General features: G+C 55.3%; 1 protein-coding gene across 7 annotated transcripts in view; it reads right to left on the bottom strand.

The window, feature by feature from the left end:
- CTIF (cap binding complex dependent translation initiation factor) overlaps positions 1–25,732 on the bottom strand; it is a 282,841-nt gene that overhangs the window by 59,534 nt on the left and 197,575 nt on the right. The window lies entirely within an intron of this gene.

Genomic DNA, 25,732 nt, shown 5'->3' with positions numbered 1-25,732 from the left:
CTTCAAGCTGGCCTCCCTGTGTCTACCCCACCCTTGCAGACTATTTTCAACCCGGCAGTTTAAGAGGTTCCCTTTTAAAACCTAAGCCAGATCTTTTGTTTCTTGCTCAAAACCCTCAGAGGTGCCCCATCCCACTCAGAGTAGATGCGATGTCCTCTTGACAGCCTGCGGGCCCCGCAAAGGTGGGCCCTGCCGTGGCTCTGACCTGACGTCCTCCCACAAACCCCCACTCCAGATCCCCGCCCTCAGACCCCTGGCCTTCTTGCTGTTCCTCCGTGGAGCAGATACACTCCTGCCTCAGGGCCTTTGCTCTACTGTTTCCCTTTGTCCTGGACATTCCCCCAGTGCTGCATGGGTCGCTCCTTCAGGTCTACCCAGAGGTCACCTGAGGGAGCCCTTTCCCAATCACTCTGTTTAACATTGTGCCCCCGTCGTGCCTGGCTTCACCCTCCTCAACAGTCTTATCATAATTTACTCAGTGACTGAGCTATTGTCTTGATGTTAATGTTCTTCGTCCCCCTCCTCACTAGAATATAAGCCCCATGAGAGCAAGCCATTTAGTCTGATTTGTTCATTGCTGAATCCCACCGGGGCCCAGGGCCCAGCCCACTGCCTGGCACACAGTAGGCCCTTAATAAATATTTGTCCAATGTCGTAGGAATGAAGTTGCCTAAACTGCTGTTAGAGGGACAGGAGCAGAGCCATAAAATGAGGTTAAGAACACCAGGTAGCAAAAGCCAAGTGCCCAGTGAGGGCACAGATCAGGCTCCAAGGAGAGAGGCTGCCAGGAAATCTGGGGAAATGGATGGGATACAAACAGGGTCAGCTAGACCCAGCGAAGACACTCAACAGCGCAGCTCAAGGAAGACAAAGCCATGACAATCAAAGCTACTAGGAAGACAGAGACAGGCTTCGGGGAGGACCAGGAGATGCTGGGGTTAAAGTGCTTGTCCTCGGGCAATCTGTACAAGCCACAGGCACATTTCTGGCGGTAGCTGCTTTGCAGAAGAGGAGACCCCCAGGGCCGGTCTGGGCAGGGGCAGTTTCCATCCAGCAACGGGGTGGGGTGGGTAGGGAGCCTGACTCTGGGACATGGCCCCTCTCCTCTTTCCTCTGGGACCTCAGTGGCCCTGTCTCTGGCCCTGCCAGTTTGTCCAGAGCTTGTCTTTCTCCTACAGAAGAAATGAAACAAAACCACAGAAAGAGTTTCAAAGAGTACTGGGCTGAGACCTAGATCCTAGATCCGGCTCTGCCTCTGACTCACTGTACGGCCTTGAGCACATCCTCACACCTCTCTGGCCTCAGTTTCCTCATTGGTCCAGACTGTGGCACGCACAGACTGACCGGCCAGTGAGGCAGACACCTGTGGAGTTACTCGAAGACAGGTGTCCATGCTTCAGCCTGGTGTCACCTGCTCTCCTGGCTTCAGTCATCATGTAGGGTTTGTACGGCGCTCCCCTCCCTCTCCCAGGTTGGCTTGTGACCTCAGAGACACGTATGTGACATCCCTAGGAGGCCTGTTCCGGGAGACAAGACAGATGATGTGTGCGGGTTGACAGGTGTAGGGTCCCAGGGGAACAGAGACTGGAGGAAGCTGGCTAGCGGAGGGTGCCAGGCTCTGCAGCAGAAGAAGGTACACTGAGGACACCAGGAGGTGGGCCAGCCCACAAAGCCACCGGGAAGACGTTTACCTCCACAAAGATGAGGCCTGTGACGTGCCTCTGACTTCCAGGGTGGCGGCTGGAGGCGCCCGTGGCTCCCGCCAGGCGGGGTCTGGAGTGGGAACTTCAGAGCCAGAGTTGGCTGCATTCCTCTGAAATCCCGGGCCCTTGAGAAGTGGAGCTGCCCGTCACGTCCTCCCCTTGCACGCCGGCCTCTCCGGGGGAGACCTGGCCCCGCGCCCCGGGCGGCCCCTCCAGCTCCCGGGGCTTTCTCAGTCTTTCAGGAAACGTCTCCAGGCCTGCTGGGGTGCATGTATCCGGGGGGTGGGAGGGGTGGTTGAGCTGGGCCAGGGCCAGGGCTCTGTGGGGGTGTCCTGTTGGACTTGGCAGCCTGCCCCTTGGTGACTCAAGCCTAAGGGTCGTCTCTTCCCCACAACACCCACCTTGAACTCAGAGTTCCAGAAGCAGCCTTCTTTCCTAAGGCCATGAGCAACACCTTCGCAGTTCCTTGTCATGAGACCTCTGTCCACACTCCCCGTCTGCTTGAAATTTCCTCTATATTTAACCTCCGGCCAAGTGACCCTGGGCAAGCTACTTCCCCAGTCTGGGTCTTGGAAAAGGAGGGGCTGGACTCCCAGCCTCAGGTCCTCAAGCTTCAGTGTGACATCCTCTGGGAAAGGTGGCTCATTCTTCAAGGCTCCCTTCTTCCACAGGACCCTGAGACCCTTGGGGCAGGAACTGCCCTCATTCCATTTCTGCCCTCCCCCACCCCCAGACGTCTAGGAGACAGCCCTGGGTGATGAAGGAGTTCCATAAATGCAAACTACACCCGGTTCTGCTTTTTCATTGCACAGCCTGCTGTCAACCCAGCTGAAGACTTGCTCACCCTCCGAATCCCTTGGAGCATCACTGACTGTCCCAGTCCCAGGGTCCTCACCAGATACAGCCACGTGTATACGTGCCTTATTTTCCCCACAATGAGGAGTTCTAACTCAACCCAAGCAACAAGACTGATTTTGATCTTCTATTGGTGTAACATACCTTTACATTTAACCTTACAACAGCCCCATGGGAGTTGCACTGTGATCATCCCCATTAACAGAAGAGAAATCCAGGCCACAGGGAGGTTAAAAGTATCCTTCCCCAGGGTCATGAGCTTGTAGCGGTAAAGCTGACAATGGATGCCCAGAGACAGGCTCTATTTAAACTCAACCACTGCCCTGCACTCCTGTGAGTCTCTTGCTAGAACGTCCAGTCTTCCCAACAGAGCTTTAAGTCTCTTGACAGTAGAATATCTTTCCAACTTCACTGGTCCTTTTCAAGACCCCTTTGGATAGAATTGGTTCTTTGTGACTCCAGATACATTTAAGAATCAGCTTCTCAGTTTCTACCAAAAAGCCTGCTGGGATTTTCACGTGGACTGTGTTAAATCTAGGGATCAATTTGCAAAGAATTGACATTTTAACAATATTGAGTCTTCTGATCCATGGACATGGTATGTCCTTGATTTATACTTGCTTGTATCCCCCCAGAGCTTCACATGGGGCTAGACCCATGGTATTAATGCACATGAGATAAATCAAATGGAAACACAAACTCCTTTCACTATTATCTGAAGCAAAGTCCAGATGCATCATTGCCAGCATTATGAGCAGGTACCAAGGGCCAAAACTACACTCAGCCCTTTATAAATATTGCCTCATTTAATCCCTGCAGCAACTCTACAGAGTATTATTATCATCCCCACCTTACCAGCAAGGAAACTGAGGCTTAGAGAGATTCAGAAACTCATCCAAGATCACACAATTAGTAAAGGGCAGAGTTGGGATTTGAAGCCAGGCCTGTTGGACTCCCTCCTCCATGCTATCACCTACCACGTTACAGGAATCTAAAAAGCAGCTAATATATCCCCAAACTGAAAGAAAATGATCTGAGGCTTCCCAGTGGTTCAGTAGTCCCTGCTAAGGAGGGGGCTGCAGAAGTGATGGAGGCAAGGCTCAGGGTGACTCTGCTGAGGGAGGATGATGGTCTGCAGCCCAGAGGCACCCCACCCACCCTCCCACCCCTGCGTGCACACCCCCGCTTTCTGCCACATCCCCCGTGCTCAGCACAGCCCATGTCCTCCTGAGCCTTCCCAGGGTCTCCCAGGCTGAAGGGCCTGCTGTGAGAGGCAGGGGGCTCTTCTGGCATCACTACCCAGGCTCCTTTACGGCCCACCCTGAAGTCATCATGCCTGCGTTTATTTCAGCCTTCCTAGCAGCCGTGTCCACTTTGAGTCTGTACCTCCTGGGGGATGACGAGTTCACCTCCAACCCTGTGCAATAACACAAACGCTTCCTTTTATTTTTCCAATAGTGACCTGTCCAAGGGCAAACCCCAAGTCTCACTGTTCTGGGATTTATGGTGATGGTGATGAGGCCTGTGTTCTGTCCCTATCACAGTCACATCTCCGCCTCTCCCAGGCTCAGGAATCTTATCTACAAAGGCCATTCCCACCGCTCCCCTGACCTCCTTCCTGGCATGAATCCTTCCTGACAGTGGAGTCACTGAATGGCAGGTGTGCAGGCAGGTGGAGGGAAAGGGCTCCAGGTGTGGTTCTGGGATTCTCACGGAAATGGGAGGAACACAATTCCAGGACTCACTACTGGCACTGATGTTGATTTACAGGCAAGGACACTGAGGCCAGGGAGGAGTGACAGCTCACCCAGAGTCCTCTTAAGAGTATGCGGCAGAGCAGAACCTAGAACTCAGCATCCTGCATCCTGGCTGAAGCGCTGGTGTCTGTCCCTCCTCAAGGACATGCTTTATGCATGAGGTCCTCAGAGTGAGGCTCTGTCTGCAAAGCCAGGGGACCCTAGTCCCTAAGCAGATCCCCAATTTTTCTGACCTTCCTCCTGGAAAGCAACAAAAATTAAAAACTCAGGTTTCTCCTCCCCCAACCTAAAAGTCAGAAGGTCAGCCATACAATTGTTCCCCGTAGGAGGTATCACTCGGAAATTTTGCAAAGGAGGAGTTCGCGGCTCAAGGTGAAAAGAGCTGCTTTCCCAGAGCAGCATCTCGTGGGCACAAGTGTCTGGCCCCACCCTCACCTCCTGGTGATGAGAGCAGGAGAGGTGATAAAGACAGATACCCAAATGCACAGCGAGAGCTGCCGGGCCTCCCAGCCCTCAGCTTCCCTGCCTTTCTGCTTTGCCAATTCCCTTCACAGGGCCCAGGGAAGTGTGCAGGGAGTGGGAGACGGCAGAAGGAGCTGGGGTGAGGGCAAAGGAAATACCATTTCTAGCCAGGAGCCCTTCATCTAAACTGCAAACCGTCCTTTGGAAGAAAAGCAGACAATCAGTGTGTAGCCAGACACATGCTGCCTGGAAGATGGAACATGTAATGTGGAAACACAGACACAGACACGCACTTGTGTGAACACACATACACGTGCATGTGTGTGTATGCACGCGCACACAGACACCCCCACACACCCTACCCCTTCTTCCTTCCTGGGAGGGAGAAAACTCAGACATGAGAGGAGATGAGAATTGGGGCTTATTACGGTTCCTTGGTACAAGCCCTGCTTTGGGAGCAGCTGTGTTTAAGGCACCCTGAGTGGAGGCAGCTAAGGCTGGAGCTGCACTGCACGGCCTGGAGAAGGAAACCAACCTGCCGATAGAGAACTAGTAGGCCTCACAGCCTAGCTTTTCTGAGAGATATGGGTCCCTTCCCTCTTTCCCTTCCTTCCTTCCTTTTGATACTCAAGATGTGAACCACTGTGGCCACAGTCCATCCTGGCTTGGCCCCCCTCCTCTGCCCATCCCCTGTGAACAGTCAGGACAAGGGTGGATCTCGGTCATCTGTCTCCTGCAGGCGCCCCTCACAGCTGCTCCCAGAGAGCCTGTGAAAGGCCCTGCTGTTGCCCTGACACCTGCCTCTGCCTCAATGGTCTGGAGGCCCCCAAACAAAGTCCCATCCCCAGGGCCCCTCTCAGGCGGCTGGCTGAACCATATGGATGGGCTGTGGTTCCTCAGCAGGACACAGACTGAGTGACAGGGTGAGAGAAGGGAGATTTACTGCAGTGCGGGGACAGAAGAGACTACACGTCATCCAGTCCGCGCCCTGCCTCCAAGCAGAAGGCTTTTATGGAGTCAGTGGTTGCGGGGTGGAGGTGGCTATGATTGTGGTGGAGAGAGGAGAGAGGATAAAGGCCCCTTGGGCTGGGCTGGGGTGAGGCAGAGGAGGGAAGACAGCTGGGCTGGGTCCTTCTATACCTTCAGAGTGCCAGGTTTGGACTCTGGGCCCCAGGAATTCTGAGCTTCTAGCTAAGAGTAGGTAAGGTCAAAGGAGAAACACTGACCTAGGATGGCGCCTCGCACTGACTCAGGCCCCCGTCCCGTCCAGTGGCTGCTCAGCACTGGCAAATTACATAATGACAGCAGTAACCCTTAGCACAGCTGGGATTCATGGAGTGTTTACTCTGCGCCAGGCACTGCTTTCAATCCTTACCTGCAGTGTCTCATTTAATTCTCCTAACAACGCTAGCATCACCCCCAGCATGCAGATGAGGAAACAGGCAGAAGGATCAGGTCACTTGTCCGCAGTCGCTGGAGCTGGGATTTGAACTGGGGCCAGAAGGCAGCTCCTGAGTCCAGCCGGGCTCTTATACTGCGCACTGCTGGGCCTGGGAGGCCCTGCAATTACCTGCTGACTGAGGCTTAGGTTCAAGCAGCGACAGATGGCCCTCCAGTTCCCAATATCGGGGGTCAGTTCTGCCCTGGGAGGGAACTGGTGAGAAACTGTAGGCTTGCAGCCCCGGCCCAGACACCAGACACTCCCGCCTTCTCCGGCCTACATCAACTCCCTCACTCACCCGCTTATTCCCTCCCTCTGTCCCCTCCCTGTGCTGTATGGTGTCTGTCTGCATAGGTATACCCAGCCCTGCAAAGGAGGAGAAGTAATGGGCTTTAGGACAAGGGAGAGCCTCAAGGATCATGGACAAGTTATTCAAACTCTCTGAGCTTCAGCTTCTTTATTCATAAACCCTGGCAGGTGGCTGTGAGACTGAGCTTAACCCACAGCTCCTAAGTGCTCCGCCTGGGGCAATGGTTCTCAACCTTGACTGCGTGTTGGACTCACCTGGGGAACTTTGAACAATGCTGGTGCCTGGGTGCCAGCCCCAGAGATGGTGATTCAGTTGGTCTGGGGTGCCGCCCGGGTCCTGGCATGTCCAGAGCTCCCCGGTGTGGCCAAGGTACACAGTAGACACTTGTTCAAGGGCAGGGCAGCTGTTGTTGCTGACCCCGAGGGCACAGCTAGTTCATGGCAAAGCCCACGAACCACAGCCTGTTTCTGAGTCCCAGGTAGTCTCCTAAGAATCTCCCCCTCCCTCCCCCCTGGGTTTGGTCTCCGGAGCTCCTTGCCTTTGAGAGCCTTTTACTCCCTTTGATGGCCTTATGATTGGACCAGGCTCCTGGCCTATTTCAGGGGAAACAACTAGCTGCAGGGGGGGCGGGTTTCTGCAGGTGGTGGATGTGTGCACGGTGGGGGGTGGAGTCCTCCCCCGAGCCTGGAGGTGCCAGGAGCCCCCGGGAGTGCAGGCAGCAGTGGTGGGGCTTCAGGACCCCTCAAGGCCCTCGACTGCTTCATGAGAGGGCATCCCAAGTAAGATTCTGTTTTTTCAAATTACTTTTCTACTATTTTAGTTACTTAAAGCAATCATAGCTGAGTTCAGGTTTGGAGCCCTGTAGGAATGAGAAATACCAATAGCCTATGAGCTCCTTCTACCTTTCTGTGAGTTTTTTTAAAGAAAAGAAAGAGGGGAAGAAGGGAGGGAGGAAAAATGAAAGGAAGGAGGCAGCAAAGAAGGAAGAAATGAAGGAAAGAAAAGACAAAAAGGAATCACCTACCCCAGTGTCTGGTTTTGCCTAAAGCAAGGAACCGAAGGCAAAATGACCCAGAGTGGAAAATCTGACGCTCACATGTGCAGCAAGCGGCTGAGGCTGAGGGCTAGACTCTTTGGCGTCTGTGGATCAGGCAGGATGGGAGGCACTGGAGGTGAGCATTTCTGCGCGTGACGATGAGCGTGTGCCTTTCCCTGATCACGTGTGCGTGAGCGTGTTCACGTGCATCGCACATGTGCTCGCTCTGCCCAAGCACCCGGAGCTCTCCAGGAGGACACAGGTTAGACGAACGGGTTCCTGCAGGCTTATGGGTGGGAACGAAGCCAAGTCCCTTTTTCTTGCTTTTTTACGTTCCACACCCACTGCCCCCAGTGCGGACTTCCATCCACTAGCACCACCTCCTTTCCCCTGCACGCAATGCTCTCCTCACGTTTACTCGTGCTCACGTGTTTGTCTAGAAAATGCCCCTCTACACACTTCCTCACCTGGGAGCCCCTGCCCGGCCACTGAGTACCCCCTTCTCTGAGCGCCAGCCTCTAGTGCTTCCCACGTGAGTTCCTCCTCCCTGGATGCTCAGGTGGCCTGTGGAGGCCTCTGGTACAGCACTCAGACTGGTTGGCGGCTCCTGGTTTATCTGTGCAGAGGGTAAGATTATGATGAACCCAACAGTGGCAAAGAGTCTCTTCCTTTTCCCCACTAACACGCTGCCTGGCACGTAGCAGGTGCTCAGTTAATAAATGAATGAAACTCTGTGGAAAAGGCCACCAGCCAGTCTGCACATGGGGCAATGTAAGATGATCAGAGGACGTAGGAGAGAGAGTGAGAGACAGAGAGAGAGCGCGCGAGCCAGCGTACACGAGCAAGTGGGGGTCAGGCAGCTAGGAGTGTGTGCTGATCTGGTGACTGAGGTCAACCTTCAAGAGGGCAAGTGTCAACTGAAGGCAGCCTGTGGTGGGCGGGCAGCTGGGACACTGAATTCCCGTGGAGTGGGAGGAAGCATCTCCAGCCAACAGAACAGAACGGGAGGGCTGGGCTGGGCTGGAGACCCAACTTGTGAAGCCACAAGTCAGTGTCAGGCTGAGACGCTCAGCCCCAGGTTCAGGAGTGCCCTGTCCCCACTCCGCACACTGCACCCCACTCCACTCACTCGTCAACTCCTCCCACCCCGTGGGCCTTGCCGGCGTGGGCCCCCCAGGCCCCGGGAGCCGGATGCGCAGGTGAACCGCGCTGCTCTGGACATCAACCAGGGCGCTGGGCCTGTGCTCCAAGATTTCTTGGACCTGTGAAATTTGAGGGTTGCCAACGTTTTATTTTGCTAAGGATGTTTTTTTTAAAAAAGCTTTCATCCATCATTTCATAAAAGAAAGGACAGTTTAATGCCAAGATAGTAGGAAGGATGCAGTCTCAGAATAATGGCCAGTCCTTCCCGGACAGGGCAGCTGGCAGCTGCCCAAATCACGCAGTCCGTAAAGCACGCTGGTGCCGCTCACTGGGTAGACCAGGCGCCCAGGAAGCGCTGAGCTAAGGCTCTCTCAGCTGGTCCGCGTGCAGGGACCTGTGCGGTCCTTGTGTCTGACAGGCCTCCTTCCGGACCCTCTTCCAGCTGAGGCACTGACTGGCCTTTCAGACCTGGGAGAGCAGTGGCAGCACCGCGCAGCCCTCGCTAAGGGGTTAGGACACAGGGCAGGTACATGTCAACTGGGAAAACAGCAGGGAACCCTTTGTCTTCGGGGGTGTGCTGGGAAGTCGGCCGGGTAGGGAAGGAGGGTGTACCCAGAAAAGCTCCCCGCTTTCCAGTCCTGTCCCCAGCTGGCTCTGGTTCCCCAAATCAGGTAGCGTGTTAGCCAACGGAGTGTGTGTGAGGGGGCAGGCAGCAGCTGCCCTGGGGCCACAGGCGCCGGGCATTCCTCCTCTAAGCTCCCCTCGCGTCTCCGGCCCCCTTTATAAGGCACAGGGAGCCAAGCAGTCTGTGTGGCCCTGCCAGCTCAGCCCAGAGGCCCCAGGGAGGGAGCCCAAGCCCGAGGTGAGGTGGAGCCACCCTCCCAAGCCAGCCTGCAGCTTCCCAGAGCCCCTGGCATCTGACCTGTGGCCCTCTGGGTGTTCCGAGGGCCTGGGATCCGGGCCAAGGTGGGGAAAGTTGAACGCTGAGAGGGCCTTGGGGGTGGGTGGTGTTCATGCCCCCGGGGCGCTGCACGCTTTAAATAGCTCAGCTTCTGTCAGCCTAGCAGCCCTGCCAGCCCCGGCAGCTCCTTGCACTTTCCACACCAGAGATGGCTGATTTCCAGGTCAGGGTGGGGAGGGGGGGAGGGGGCCGGGTAACCTGGCTTCCGTGGGCAGTGGCGGTTAGGAAAGGAAAGCAAAGATCCCCCTCGTCCCTTCACAATCTCCAGGCCAGGCAAGTACCCTGAGCCCTGGTGGTGAGGGCGTCACCCCTCTCCCTGTCTCCTAGAGGAACCGTGTGCCCAGCACAGGCCACCTTCTACTTGACAGATCTGTGACCAACACCCCCACCACAGGGAGCCTCTGCTACCCCCTTCCCACCCCAGGTCTGCTTCTCATGGGGTCCACTCTTGGGGAGGCCGTGACCTACAGTCCCTGCCCCCTTCCTCCACCCCCCTTCCCCCTAGCCCCTCTCTTCCCTGCGGCTCCCCACCAGGTTTCTCTAGCCCGGTCTTCCTCCAGCATCCCCAGCTTTCACAGAGCAGTCTCACCATCCAACTCCTTTCATTTATGTGGCACTTTACAATTTACAGACTATTTTCACGTCCTTATTTCATAAGAGCTTTCTAACTACCCTGCACGATGTGCGGAACAGATATAAATAATCCCCATTTTACAGCCGACAAGACTGAGAGCCAGAAATATGAAGGGACGTATCCAAGTTCGTATGTCAAATTGCTGATACAATCGAGACTGGAACCCAGGCCTTGAACCATTTGCACTGCACCAAGAATGTTCCCTCTGGCTACACCCCTCCCCCTCTCCTACTCTTGGCAAGACTGGACGGAGGAACACTGACAGGAACACAAGACAAGGGGGAGGGGAGGGCAGGGCCACATGTCTTCTCTCCCAGGCCCTGAACCCTGCTGCTGGCTCCATAGGTCACTTTCACAACCCAGGACAAAAATCTCACTAGATACGGCCTCAGACCGCCTGGCTCCAGCCACCCTCGCCTGCAGACGCAGACGCACACAGACACACAGAGGCCGGGCTGTTATCTCTCCGCTCCAGCCCGCTTCCTACACTTCTCACACAGCAGATTTCTTCCAGCCTGGCTGCCTCTCCCAGTCACCACCCACAGCCACTGGCCCCTGGGGCCTGGCCAAGTCCCCTAGACGGTGACGCCGAGTCCCTGCTATCAGACAGTCGCCTCTGCCCTCCCAGCCGCCGCCCCCAGAGTTCCCTGGAAATGTCCCTTCTGCAGGCCCGGCCCCCACTGCGACGCATGGCTTTGTCTGCACACACAGCTGACTTGTGTTTGCAGGGGCAGACAGGGGCTGGCGCTGGGGCCAGAGCCAGGAGGCGCTGGGAGGGTAGAGCAGACGGGGAAAACACAAAGTCCAGGGAACAGACTGTTGCAAGCAAGCCCTCTGGGGTCATGTGGCGCCTGACAACAAGGAGGGGGCTTGCAGAGCCAGAAGCTCCTAGAAGGCAGGGACGGGGGTCCTCGTAAACCTATACCGTCTGGTCTGAGTGCATGAAAGCGTGCCAGCCAGGAAAGGTGGGATAAGAGAAAGGGCCGGGGGACAGAGGGAAGTGACAAATGGGATCTCTGAGCCTCTTGGCACTCCTTTCCCTCAAGCCTCACCCCAGCAATCTGCCCCTGGGTACACAGAGGGTGCTCAATAGATGCTTCTTAAGCTCAACTGACCTCTGGCCATCCTGCGCCTGTGGCGCTCTCATTCCAACCAGCTCTCCTGTGTCTTCTGTGGGGGCTGGAGGGAGAGGAAGCACGGGGGAGCTGGTGCAACGTGCCAACACACCATGTTTTTGAACTTCTCTTTCGTAAGGCCGAGGAGCCACGATGTCTGCGTGGCGGCACCACGCTTGCAGGGGGACGATGCACATGAACCCTGGGCCACAAAGGCACGCGTGGGAACGCGCTGTATTAAGTGTCCCTCACCTTCCCGCAGCCCCCCTTCTGACCTTTTCCGTTCTGAACCCTGGGCTACTTAACCCAGTTCTGAAATGCAGCCGCAGCTGCTGAAATGCATAGGAGTCATAATAAATCAAGTCGTATGGGGGGAGTTTAAAAAAAAGACAAGGCACAGTAGCAGTGGCGAAGGAGGCTTTGCACAGTGTGGCTCCTTCTCCGGGGTGGCACTCTGGGCTGGGTGCCGAGGAAACCTTAGAAGGGCTCCTTCGGGACTGAGCAACCAGCTGCCTCGGCTCACACCCCAGGGTCCTCACTCCTTAATAATTTAGAGCGTTAGAAACAAGGTAGCGTACAGGTGCGCGTTCTCCTCTTCCTGCCCTCTCAGGCTTGGTGGGCAGTGAGGAAGGGACCAGTTAAAGATGCTGCCACCCCCTCCTCTGACCTAGACATGTGACAGACACATGAAGCCTCATGTGAGACACGATCTGCTTCTTTGGGGCTCCTGTGGCTATGACAGGACATAGGAGACTCAGCCTGTACCCGACCGCAGGGCTGGGAACAGAGGGACGCTCACGGGTGTGCCCACGTGCACAGGGCACCATTCACCAGGACCCACTGTAACCCAGAGCTGCAGTCTCCACCCCCTGGGGCCGCCAAGGGGACCAAATCAAACTGAACTGTGTTCTCTTTGCCTTTTTCCATAAATCATGAGGGTGATGGGCTGGAAACCAGTGGGTGGGACGGCCACAGCGGAGAAGCCGAGGCCAGCCAGGGACAGCTTGATGGAGAAGGACACCCCTGCCCCCTGGCTCTACTGTGACAGGCAGGGAGCAGCAGACCCCAGGTGCCCTCTGAGGTCTGGTCTGGAAACTGTCTCCTGATTCTTTCACCCATAAGACAACAATGGGGAGGTCAAATGGCCACTGTTCAGCCTGCGGGGGAGGAGGCTCTGCCCACGTCATCTAAAAGGCATCTGCTTCTTATCTCGTCTCCCCACCACCTGCCGTCTACCTTCTACCTTGCCCTGCCCCACCCCCAACACAAATGCCCTTCCGACCAACAGAGGCACTCAGGTTCTGAAAAGGCAGAGGGTACCGGGCACCGGGAGGCTGGGATCCAGTTCCACCTCTGTCACTGACTGGCTGTGTAACTTCAGGCGTGTTTCTTAAGCTTCCTGGCACTTTCTCCACCCATGTGTAGGCTGGGACAGTTAATGCCCACCTTGCAAGTCTAATGAGAACTTGGGGTGCAGCATCTGCACACAGCCAGGGCACAATAAATGCCTGCAGAGTGACTGCCCTACCGAAAGAGAGGAGGAAACAGTGCTCTCAGCCAAACACCTGACAGTTGGGAACCTTCAGACACTGGGGGAATGAGCACCAGGCTGGCCTGCCCTAGAGGTATGGAAGGGACCCCAAAACTGAGGTTTCTGGTTCTCAGGGCTGGGGCCCTACAGGGGCTGGAAACTTCCAATACTGGAGGGTGGCTTTGTGGTAAAGTCACCATTATATGGCTTAAATTTTCCCTGTGGGACCACATGGAGGCTGCCAAGATGCTGGGTTGGGCTGGGAGGGGCCTGCAGGCAGGTGAGGCTGGCCTTGAGTGCTGGTGCCCCCTGCAGGCTGCTCTGCCCGTGAGGCCGGTACAGACTCCATACACCCAACCAGGAGGGTAGGGAGGAGTGGCCAGGAGTAGGACCCCTCCTGGCCAGGAGTGTCAACCCACCATTTGACAGCAGATGGCAATTGACAGGCACCGTCTGTATGCCCAGAATGTCTGACTTAGAATAACAAAGAGCTGAGAGGGACTTCTGAAATCACTTCTTCTTACCCCTTTATTTTATAAGTGAGGAAGCCACTGGAAGGGTGGCGGGACTAGTTTGTGGTCACCCAGCGAGAGAGAAAGGCAAGGCTGGAGCCAGAGGCTGGACTGCTGTAGCCCAGGGGCCTCCTACACTGCATCCTCGAGCCCCCTACTTCAGACCAGCTCTGCATCTTCTCTTCCTGCCCCTAGTCCATCCCCAAATGTTTCCCAGGCTCTCCCAGTCCTGGACCCGCACATGACCTTCACAAACCCAAGGCGCCCGAGGGGCTGTGAGAGCAGAACAGGAGGAGCCAAGAGCCCTGCTGCCCAGTGGGGAGTCGCACCACACCCCTGGACCACATGAGGACACTGAGGCCCCGGGCCAGGCAAGATGCTGGCTTCAGACTTCCTGTCTCCTGCTGTACCCCTTGAGGCAGGCCAGAAAAAAAATGTGCTGGGGGAGGAGGGATGGGGCTGCTGCAGAGACGGGGAGGTAAATGCTGTGAGTGTTGCTTTGTGAACCTGCCCGGCCCCAGGCATCACACGGAGCCCTGCTTCTGGTTCCTGGCAGACGACATGGCTGCTGCAGGAGGAAGGGACAATACGACATCACCAGCACTGCAGGCTGTGTGTGGATAAGTGCGTGGGCACCCACCTCCACATGGCTCTTGGAAGCAGCTGATCCGTAAAGAGGGGCTGAGTGGGCCACTGGAGGTGGGCATCTGGAACTTCCCTTCTCCTGAGAGGCATGAACTGGTCAGGGAGGGGAGGCAGGGGGTCTCCTGGCCTCGAATGCCAGCCCCCACACTATCTGCCTCAGTGAAACCCCAGTGTCCGGAGCCCCTCAGCAGGCTGGCCGGGGGCCCAGATGCAGTGGCCCTCCCTGCCTACTGTTCAAGAATGACTGAGGGCCAAGGCTGGCAGGGACCTCCATGATCTTAAGGTAGAAGTTTTAGTTCTGGATTAGAACAGTCTTGGCCTGCAATGGTGAGAAGCAAGTGCCAGCAGATGAATGGGCCACAGCACAGCCTGGTCGGCAGTTCACACTGGGGCTTGCCGACACTCTCAGAGCCCCCTGCTGCTGCCCGGACACCCTTGGCCAGGCTGGCAGTGTGCAACTTATCTCATCCCACCACGCTCTCCTGCAAAATCGTGCCCCTCTCCAGGCTCCTCCCACTCAAAGCCTTTGCTTTAGCTCTTTCTCCGCCCAATCCTTCCTCTTCTTTCATGCTGCCTCCTCCAGGAAGCCTTCTCCAGCTGCCAGCACTGAAAGGGCTTGCCCCTTCCTCTGATTTTCCTAAACTGTTCTCTGGTTGAGCTGGCCTCGCCCCACCAGCAGGCCTCTAAGTATCCGGTAGAGGCCAGTGGCCCCTGCTTTCCTGGGATTTAACAGGGCCTCAACACCAGTCCCAGGGCCCCTGTGAGAGCTGTCCTTGTGGCTGGATCCCAGGGCTATCCCCAGTGCTGCATCTGAACCCCCAAACCTAGCATGACTTGGGGGCCCCTGGGCTTATGGAGTAAGGTTTTTGCTGGCCCTCTCCTAGGAACCTTGAACAAATGGGATTCATCAAGGGCAAAAGGAAAAATATCCTTTTATGCAATTCAGAAATTCTTCTTGGGGGAGGAGCCTTAAGAAGGCACAGACAGAATATGTGTTTCAGTGGATTTTAACAATGATCATGTCTGTGGGGTCAGCAGGGGGGAGGAGACAGGTATTTTTACCCCATTTAATGGAACAGTAAGTGGAGGGCAGCCAGACTGTGAGATCTGCCCGTCGCCAGCTGGCATGCCAGAACCAGGTTAGAAGGTAGGTGTCGGACTCCGGGCTCCATCAATAATTCTTATACCACACGGCAGGGTGTCATCAGGAGTGTGTCTCTGGGGCCTGCAGGCTGAATTCCAGGTGCCTCTGCTACCAACCCTACGTTAGAGATACTATTCTAATCAGAGTTTTTTCAACACCCAGAGTAATGCAATGACTGTCATCTAATGGGGTCAATGGTAAGTGGGAGTCCAGTATGTGGAGCTCCGATTTATATGCAGCTGCTCCAGAATGCACTTACTCCAATTACAGACAGATCGTCATAAGCTGGAGCTGGAGCCCAGCCGTCCCCGAATACCACCTAAGCTCCTCCCTCCTTCGGTACTGCCCCTGCTCGGTGGCCCAGCTGGGAGGTGGGGGCCCTACGCGGCAGTGTGGTGGCCCTTGGGCCCTCTCTGCTTAGTGGTCTGGCTGGGAATGATCTGGGCGTGCACACACATGGTGGCACAGCTTCTCTGGAGCATGCTTGCTCCTAGCTGGGCACTGTCAGGAGAGGGATGATTTGGAGGGCAAGGGACTTCCGTAAGGGGGAGGGCTGGGCAGCTATCCCGGGGGGCACTGTTCTTGGCAGGGCATCTGTCTCCACATTTCTGAGCGGCCTGAAACTTTCTTCCCCCTCCGTGAACTGGGACCTGGAAGGCCACCAAAGGGTCAAAGTGGTTCCCTGAATGTCACAGTCTGATCCCCCAAAGGGGACAGCCCAACCTCTCCCTGCACTGCCTGCTGGAACTGTGGTTGAGGTGAGGCCAGCAGGGGCTGCCATCGTCTTTCCCTGAAGACTTGGAACACCAAGCACGAGGCAGCAGGGAATGGAGACCCTGTGGGTGCCCAGGGAGCCCTGATTCTGAACTTCGAGTCCCAAGGGCAAGTTCCGTATGCTGATGGTTCTCAGGCTACAGCAAGAACCCTGGGCTGGAAGATGACCTCAGGGGGCCACACAGTCCAGCCCCTGCTTCCTGGTGGAGGATCACTACCTTTCCTGGATAGACATGCCACCAAACAGGGAAAGGTCTAGAGGTAAGAAGAAATTAGCAACTGGGAGTAAGACGAGTTTGGATTGTTCACATGATGATAATCGCCTGGGGGGTAACCGCGGCACAGATGCAGCCCACTCGCTTCCTTGCATGACACCCTGCACCCCGGGATGCCTGCTGACCTCTTAGTGGCCATCTGGAGGGCAGCTGGGAGGCTGTCTGTCCACTTAAAGGGACCTCTTCTTTATCTAGGGGAGACAGAACCCGGCCACCCTGAAAGCAGTGAGTTCGGGACAAGTGTGGCATTCTTGCTGGCTCTTTAAAAAGTTGTCCTGTCATCCTCCTTCCATTCCCCCACCCCCACACGCACTAACTTCTAATCAGTCGCTGTGATTGATGCCAGGCATCCAGAGCACAGCCAGTGCACAGAGGTACGGGCAAAGGGAGGGGGAGAGGAGCACACAGCAGTGTGGAGGGGGCCGCGGGCCAGGGCGAAGGGCACATGGGGAGAGCCCTGTTCACTCTCCCCCCAGGTTGCCAGCAGGCCATGGGCTTGGTGCCTACTTTGCAACCCAGGCCATGTGCCCTTGGCTGCAAAGCCTCAGTTCAAAGGTGCCCACTGACTTTTTCTCTTAGCTCTTGGAGCCTGTTGTGGCACCCGCAGAAGGAAGGGGAGCAGAGGTCCACGAGTACATCTCTTATGCCAGTCTATTGCCCTCCTCGTAGCAACCCCAGCTTCCAGCCTCTGGATTGTAGGGGCTGGGTGGCTGAACGCTGCTGTTCCATGTACCAAGGCGGAAGCAGGTCCTGGGAGAAGGGGGAATGTGGCCTGCCACTGCTGTATGGATCTTTGAGGGGCAGGCTTCAATCTGTGTGTGCTCTCTTTACAAAACAGATGACTATGGTTACCTAAAACCCCAGTCCTCTGTGAAATAGATTTCAAAGCATGACTGACAGCCTATAGTCCAGCATCCACATCTTCCTAAAGCAGGGCTTTTGTCAACCTTCCTGAGCCTCCACCTCTCATCTACACTATGAATGGGTTGGATGGATCATTTATAGATCCTGCAGGTGTGTACTGTACTGATTTTTAATTAATCTCAGGATGCCACAGCTCAAGAACCAACAATGGCTCCCTGGTTCTACTTCATAAAGTCCAAACCCTTTTTTTTTCCATCTTACATACTTCCTCCAACTCTCTACCTGCACCCTGGATTCTAGGTAAGGCAGTGTCCTCACTGTCCCTCACTTGGGTCTGGGGTCATTACATTTCCCCCATCAAAAACAACCTTCCAGAAAACAGTTTGGTAGTTCCTAAAAAGTTATATGTAGAATTTTCATATAATCCAGCAATTCTACTGCTAGGTATATCTCCCAAATAATTGAAAGCAGGGGTTCAGATACTTATATGTGGCATGTTCATAGTGGCATTATTCACAATAGCCCAAAGGTGAAACAACTCAAGTGTCCATCTATGATGGATGGATGGATGGATGGATAGACAAAATGTGGTCTAATCCACACAATGGAATATTATTCAGCCATGAAAAGGAAAGAAATTCTGACGTGCTACTACAGGAAAGAACCTGGAAGCCATGATGCTATGATGCTAAGTGAAATAAGCCAAACACAAAAGGACAACTATACGATTCCACTTATACTGTGGTGAGCATAGAGCACAGAGCGCGAGTTCACAGAGACAGAAGGAGGAGTGGGCATGTAGCGGGGCTGGGAGTTACTGTTTGGTGACTACCGGGCTTCTGTTCGGGACGATAAGAGGGTTCGGGAGTGGGTGCAATGCTGTGGCTGTGCCTAGTGCCACCGAGCTATGCATTTAAACATGGTTCAGATGGTAACTTTCATGTTGCATATATCTTTCTGCAATTAGAAAATAAAAAAAATTAAAAAAACCAAACCAAACCAAACAAGGCAGCAATGCCCCCTCTCCTTCATGTCTCCCACGAGTCCAGCTCTCCTGAGTCTTTCTCACTCTGCCAGTCGAGTGTCTTAGGCAGGCCTCTGGGCTCAGCGAGCACTTACAGGGAACACCAGTCTCCTTGGGGGCATTGAGGACCTTGGGTCCAGAGGAGGATCTCAGGCAATCGCTCAAGACTATTTGCTTCCCTTTCAAAGAATGACCCTCTGTGTCCCCTCCCTGACCAGGGGCCACCGCTCTCCCTCTGGGGTGGCTGGGAGCCTCCCTAGGGAGCCGGGGACAGGGCGGTGAGCAGTTACATAACCCACAGGGAGATTTTTTTCCATCCGCCCAGGCGGTGCCAGCTTTCCAGCGGCGGCCGCGGCAGGTAGAGGCGCCCTGTCTGGGCTGGCCGTGCCCGGGCAGGGCAGCGATGTGGCGATCTGGAGCGGCTTAGCATAGCTCGGATTCCCTGCGGCGGCTGGGGGCCGGCCACTCGCTGAGCTGCGGGAAAGGAACTGCTGTCTCCTGCTGGCCTGGCTCTGCGGAGCGGGGAGGAGGAGGTGCTGGGAGGGGAGCTGCCAGCCAGCCAGGGGTGACCCTCTGGGGCCCGGGACACCCGAGCTGCCTTCTCCGATAACCCACTTATCTGCAGGGCCTGCCTTGGCGTGGCAGCCTCAGACAGGGGAGCGCCCGGCCAAGTTCTATCAGGGGATTTAGCAGGGAAAATGAAGCCGGGGTGGGAGGTGAGGGTGTGCAGGGAAGAGGACACGGCCTGGCAAGGGACATGGGTGATGGTGAAACAGTTCCTGACCTGGGTAAAGCTCCCTGCCCAGAGGCAGGAGGGAGCAGGACACAGAGCCGTCCCTTCTCTTGTCGCCCCGGCACCTGCCCACAAATGCACCTTCATCCCCACAGGCTGAAGCTCCTGCAAGCAGCAGTCTGATGCTTGCCGAATACCTGCTATGTGTGAGCATGGTGGGGGACACAAAGATGACATGGACACAGTCTTTGCCCCCAAGACACTTGGGGACACAGCCTCGGACAGTAGAACTTGACTGGCAGGCTGCTGTCCTGGGCTCCTTCCGGAGCTGGCCTTTTCTTCCCTCTGTTTATTTTCAGATTAAGAAATGAAAATGCTTTCTTTTTTTTTTTTTTCCTGTTCAAGTCACAGGCTGCTTCTGTCCCAAGGGGCATTCCAGAGTTCTAGAAGGGGCCTTAGACTTAGCACTTTTGGAAGCCACCGTGCCCCAACCAAGTCAGGAAAACCTGACTTGAGACATCCTAGCTGGGTCCTTGAATAAAACATTTAGATTTGGGACAGTGCCCCCACCAGCACAAACTGGGAGATGAGATGAGAGAGGAGGGCAGATTAACAGAGATGACACACACGGGCTCTGCCACGGTGCATGGTACACAGCAGGTGCTCAATAAGACAGAGACATAAGGATTGGAAGAAAGAAGGTGAAATGCACTCATTCCAAAGCAAGTGGGGGCAACAAGTTTGGCAGGAGGCACAGGCCTCCCTCTGGCTCTGGTTCTGGTCGGGTGGGCTAAGAGCCTGGGTACCAGCCAGGCATCGCTGTCCCTGGCCAGGTAGCTGCGTCTGCCACAGACCCTTATGCAGGTCAAGGTCCTGTGTCACAGCATGTGGTGCCCACCGTCAGGAAATGTGTGGACCAGCTCTGCCTGGCCCTTGCAGGGCATGGTTTTCAGCATGGGAACTGACGACTCGCAAGGTGCCCAAGGGGCAGCATGTTTTAGAAAAAGAGACCTTTGTGGGCCTCCAAAATCACCCCCTGCAATCTGCGCATGGGAGAGTTGTCTGTACTGCCTGCTAGCCCTTTACTTCCTCCCCTCTCGACTTCTAGCAACCAGTGGAGGGGAGCTCCGGGTGGGTACAGCCCAGGGCTTTGCTCAGGCTCTGGAATGCACAGAACAATGTGCTTCTATCCCTGGGTATGCCTGGCTTGGGCCAACAGTAAAATTAGTTTACATGCCTGGAGTGCACATCGGCTCAGTGGTGGGCGTGCAGAAGGGAAGGCGGAGCTCCGAGCTGAGGGAGAGGATGCGAGGGGAGAGCCAGCCTCAGAAGGACAGCTATGTGGTTCATCTGGGTAAAGAGATGGAGCCATGGAGGTGTTTCCTCGGACACCCTCAGTCCCCCACTGGCCTGGAAAGCCTGAGACTCAGAGACCACTGGAAACACAGTGGGATTCTTCTAGGAGGATGGACTTTGAAATCCCCACCGATAGCGTCATGAGACAGGTCCCTGATTTTTCCAACTTTCCAACACTTACACCCTACCTGGTGAGTGGCATGGGAGCCAAGAGCTTGGGGTGCTGGACAGACCATCCCCATTCAGCCCCATGACTTTGTATAAGACTTGTAGCCTCATGAAGCCACCATCCTCATCTGTGAACGTGGAGAATGAGGATTCCTGCCCTGGAACCTACCTCAGACAGAGAATCTCCACATTCACACGCATGAAGGTGCTCAGAAGAACTGAGAAGCCTATTTCACAGCAGGGAGGACCAGCACCTAAGATTGGGGCTCCGTCCCCTCTTCCACAGACTCTTGCTGAGCACCTAATACAAGTCATGATTGATCACATAACCAGGATTCCTGATCCTCGAGGAACTTACAACTTAGAGCTGGTTAGAACCCCAAGAACCAATGCGTGTCCCTCTCCTCCCTCCCTCTGTAGAAGACTGGGGTTAGGAACTCCAAGCTTTGGGTAAAGAGGAACACCTTTTGATTGTCCTGAAACCCTGAGACAGCCGGAGGGAAGGAGGTTCCCTTTTATGAGCAGAATCAGAGGAATAACCCAGTCCCTGTGACCGAGCCGGCAAATGCGGGGCCAGGATGGGCCAGGGATGGGAGAGACGGGGCAGGGACGGGAGAGACGTAGAAGTGGGGTGGGCGGGCCATACCAGCCCTGGAGATGTAGCTTGTATTTTGATTCACTGATGGGGCAGCCAGACCAGAAAATCACGAGTGCCCCTTCTGGGGCCAAAACCCACAGTTAAAATCACTCCCAGAGACCTCCCCCCACCCAGCCCCGACAGTGGACCCCCTGTCACCACTTGACTGAGTTTCTGTGTATCAAAAGCTTCAGACAGTTGCTTAATGGTGACCCAGCTAGAAACTCTGACGAGTTTATCCATTTTCTAGCTCCAGGTCAGCTTCTTAAGAGGCTGTCTTCTAGAAGGTGCTGGCAGAGACCAATTTATTTTGAAACCTGGTCACATGCCAGATTCTGATTTTGCTTTGTCTTTTCACAACAGCCCTGCTGTGTTTACAACTTGGTGAAATGAGTTTTTTTTTTTTTTTATCAGAAAAAGGTATTGCCTCCTTCTGTTAGATGTGTTGTTGACAACGGTTGCTAGGGAGAGTTGGGTTCAGTTACAGACACACTGATGCCTGCTCTAATAATACTCTGCTCTGCATAGCTCAGATGCAGACACCTCTCGGCTAAACAGGGCACACACATTTCAACAGAGGAGGGCTTGAACTTATTCTACCCAAGCATATCTCGGCCGAGGAGCACTCCCTGAGCCCAAGTGGAAGGCCCGGGGTGGTGACGGGGCAGTGCTGGGCGGAGGGGGCTCAGGCCTCCAATTCCTGTCATTCCAAAGGTCCCATAAAAAGAGGCACGCTCATTCTTCACCCCTCTGTGAAACCAGAGCCCCCTTCCCTCCCACCGCTGCACAATTCCCTGGAGAGGATCAAGGCAGAGCTTTAGTGACTTCTGTAACCCAGGGGCCGTGGGCAGCCCACATTCTCCTGCAAGTCAGAATCCATCAGTGCACGTACTCTGGTGGGTGTAGGACCCTGCAAACATGCAGCTGGGAGCAGAGTGGGAAGGGGTGGGGTGAGGCAGGCTGGGCAGGGAAACGAATCACCTCCTCAGCTTTGCGGGGGGCCCAGCCTGGCAACGTGGGTTGAGAGTGAAGCCCTTTCCCTAAAACATGTGATAGCTGCTTCGACCAATGGCTGAGGCCAAGAAAAAGGAAAAGGATCCGGGGAAAGAAGTTGAGAGCAGAGAGAAATGGGGCCAGCGGAAGAGGAGAGGCAGCTCTGGCCCCCACCTGGCTGACTCAGTTAGTGTGGAGGTGTCAGAGGGGAAATCTTAGAACAGCAAGGTGCACGAGAAAGGTCCGCTGAGATGGTCCAGCCCACCCACCTGACTGCACAGAGGGGGAACCGAGGTCGGGCAAGGTGAAGGGAAGGTCTCGGCTGCCAACATCTCCTTCTTTGCTGTTCTCCCACCAGCTCAGGCTCGGAATCCCGCACATCACTCAGCAGAGAGTCCAGGACCTGGTACCCACTTCTTGGATGCTTAATGGGGTGAAAGGCAGGGTCAGCTGGTTCATAAGTGACAACAGCGGCACAGTTGGGGCATCTCTGGAGTATCTTCTTAGCAGTTGTGCTCAACCTACTGCACCATATAATTAGCCAGAAAGTCTTTTTAAAAAGTATGCCCAAGGCCCATCCCTGGAGGGTCTAATCCAGTTGGTCTGGGGGAGAGCCCCTGCGCCAGTATGTTTTAAAATCGTTTCCCAGTGAGATTCTAATGGACAGCTAGGCTGAGAACCACCATCCTAAAGAAAATCTGGTGGCTGGAACTCAGTACTCTGAGGATGGACCCCCACTTCTGACCTCACATCAGTAAAAGAATGTGCCTCAGTCAGCCTGTCTATGAAACTGGCCCATCACCTATGACCCATCAGCCATCCAACGTCTGACTACTCAAAGTGTGGGCCCAGGGCCAGCAGCACCAGCACCTGGGAGCGTGTTAGAAATGCAGCATCTCAGGTTCCACCCAGATCTCCTGAAGCAGATCCTGCGTTTAAATGAAATCCCATGTGTTTCAAACACACATTCAGGTTTGAGAAGCACTGATGTCATGAAGACTACACGCCTGGCACGTAACAGACATTTAAGAAATACCTGTTTAATAAGTAAAATTTTATTTACAAGAACACTACCAAGAAAATGACCACATTTAGGGCAAAAAGACTCAGTTTAGATGTAAAGCTTGAAGACGATTTTTGAACTGTGGGATTGGTGACAAGACGGCAAAGTCTTGGCATTGTTATGGCTCATAGGTCAATGCTTCTAGGTTTCTTGGGATGACAATGCTGAATCTGGCTGGGAAGGGTTAAAGGTCCTTTGACCTCCCCCTGGGCCCACCTCCCTCTCCATGGAGGCTGCATCCCAGCTTGGCAAGCAGCCCTCACACCGTGCTTAAGAGTGACCACCAACAGCAGAACCGGCCCCTCTCCTCCCGCGCTGCCGCTCCCACCGCTGAAGCCGGGGCAGTGGAAGCGGTGCTGGCTAAGGAGGGCAACATCCAAAGACAGCTGCTGGGAGCTGTGCTCAAAGGGCACTTCACAGCCCGTCCGCGCTGCAGCCAGCATCACTAAGTCGGGCCTCAGAACTTATACATGGAGGCAGCGGCGAAACCTGGCCATGTGAGGGGCGTCTCAGAGGCTGCCAAACTGAATCAGGGGCTGGCTGGGGATCCAGAGGCAGTGGGCCTTGAGTGGATGGAGCTGAGTGTGAACCTCAGAGGGAGAATGTGGGGGCGGGGGGAGGGGGGAGGCTCTGAAGGCTGCTCCCGGGACTGTCTGCCAGGAAAGGGATAAAAATCAGGTTTGCCAGAAAATAATAGCAGGTGAAAAAAGCCATCCCTGTGGGTCAGAAGCTGAGCTGTGCTCACTGCTCTCTTCTCTGGAACCTTGTGGGTCTGGGGTGTTGAGTGGTCATGCATTCTGCTGCCTGGAAAGCCTGCTCCAACCCGCCAACTCCTCAGCTGCAGAGGAGCAGGGCCCGAGGAGGCCCCGTCAGACATGTGGTGTTGGCTTCCTCTGGGCCTCCTAACTGGGGGTCTACAAAGGACCTCGGGGCAGCCTCACGCCAGCACATCCAGCCTGCCTTCTATGGGAGCCAATGGACCTTGAACAGCGACCTAGGAGGCCTGAGTGTCCAGCTCCAGCCCTCTGGTTATACCCTTCAAGGGGATCCCTCTTACTCTTTAGCTGGGCTGCGGGGGATGAAGGGCGGGCCCTAGGGGACACTCAGGTTTCTAAATATCTGACCCACAAATGCTCCACCCAGACAAGTGGCAGATAGGAAGTGACAGTTCCCCTCTGCCCCAGAGATGCAGTGGGTCTCTTGGGCTGGCCCCCAAAGCCCGTCACACATGACAGACATATCACTGAGCCCTGAGCCCTGGAATGGGGTAAGCAGGTTTCTGAGGATTAGGGGGACTCAGGACTGTTCCATGCCAATAGCAGGGCCAGGAGAGAATAAGAGAAGAAGCAGCTCAGGTGGGCACATCACGCCCCTCTCCGAGGCCCTTGACTTATCTCCAGGAGCGCAGGCCCATCAGGTCCATCGACAAATGTCGAGCAGCGGAGCACTCTCCTGGCAGGAGCTGCAGAGCCCAGGCTCCAGCTGACGGCTGCACCAGGCCGAGAAGCCCTGTTTCCTGACTTTCATTTAGTGCTCTTCCCTGCACTCGTGTTTGCCAAACCGTGTGTCTCAGCACACTAATTCCACAAGAAGTCATTAGCTGGGGGACACAACGGGGACTTCACTGCGTTCGATGCAGCCAAGCAGGTTCCCTTCCTGCCGGCCTCAGCCAGCCCACTTTGTGGCTGATGGAGAGGCGGGTGCATGGGCCATGGAGCTCCGTTTGTGGCCGACCGTTTCCCAGGACTGATGCTCTGCCGGACACTGTGGGCAAGACTACTCTAACCACAGGTCATTGGAAGAGAGGCCTGAGCCGGGCAGGATCTTGGGCAGCCCCTGCAGCCAGTTGCCCTTCCAGGCTGGGTGCATCCCGCCCCACGCCCTGTGTGACTGTCTGCCACCGGTTCTGGCGAGGTTGCTTGGAGCTGGCAACCACTGTCTAGAAGTCTTGCCCTATCCTAGCCCTTCTCTTGACAAAAGCCCAGGCCAAAGGCCGATCCGTCCCGGACTCCCTGGTGCCTGGTGGTACATGGCAGACAGGCTGCTCCCCACCGTCACCCTCCACACTCTCCTAGGACATTCCGGCCCGCGAGGAACATGCCCAATGTGCAAATCCCTCAGGTAATGCGGGAATTCGTCACCGGGGAGCGTGGGCGATCCAGGAATGGGAACCTGATCAGGGCCTGGAGCTGGACAGAAGCAGCCCAGGCTGGCCAGCAAGGATCAGCTTGCAGTGAGCGGTCTCCCTGGGAAGAGGAGAGGACGGTGGGGATGGAGCCCATGGGCAGCCTGCGGAGGGGGCTCCTCCCTCCCTGGTCTCAGGGAAGAGACAGCAGACTTTGAACCCGGTGGCTAAGACCAGAGTGACCATATACCCTGGTTCACACCAGGGTCTAGGCCTGACTATGAACAGAGGCCCTCTGACTCTCAGAAGTGTCGTGGTTCATGACCCATTGTGTGATCACCCTTGTTAAGACAGACTAGCAGGTGATCTCTCCCGGATCAGTCATTCTACTTCCAGAACTTTCAAGCTACTAATTTACCTTAACTGGGCTGGAACTCAATTCATATCTCAACTAGTTTAAGGTACAGATGA

The sequence above is a fragment of the Camelus dromedarius genome, chromosome 28, assembly GCF_036321535.1.
Source record: "Camelus dromedarius isolate mCamDro1 chromosome 28, mCamDro1.pat, whole genome shotgun sequence".
Classification (NCBI taxonomy): domain Eukaryota; kingdom Metazoa; phylum Chordata; class Mammalia; order Artiodactyla; family Camelidae; genus Camelus; species Camelus dromedarius.
The sequence above is the reverse complement of the archived record's forward strand: the minus strand, read 5'-3'. Positions and strand labels throughout refer to the sequence as shown.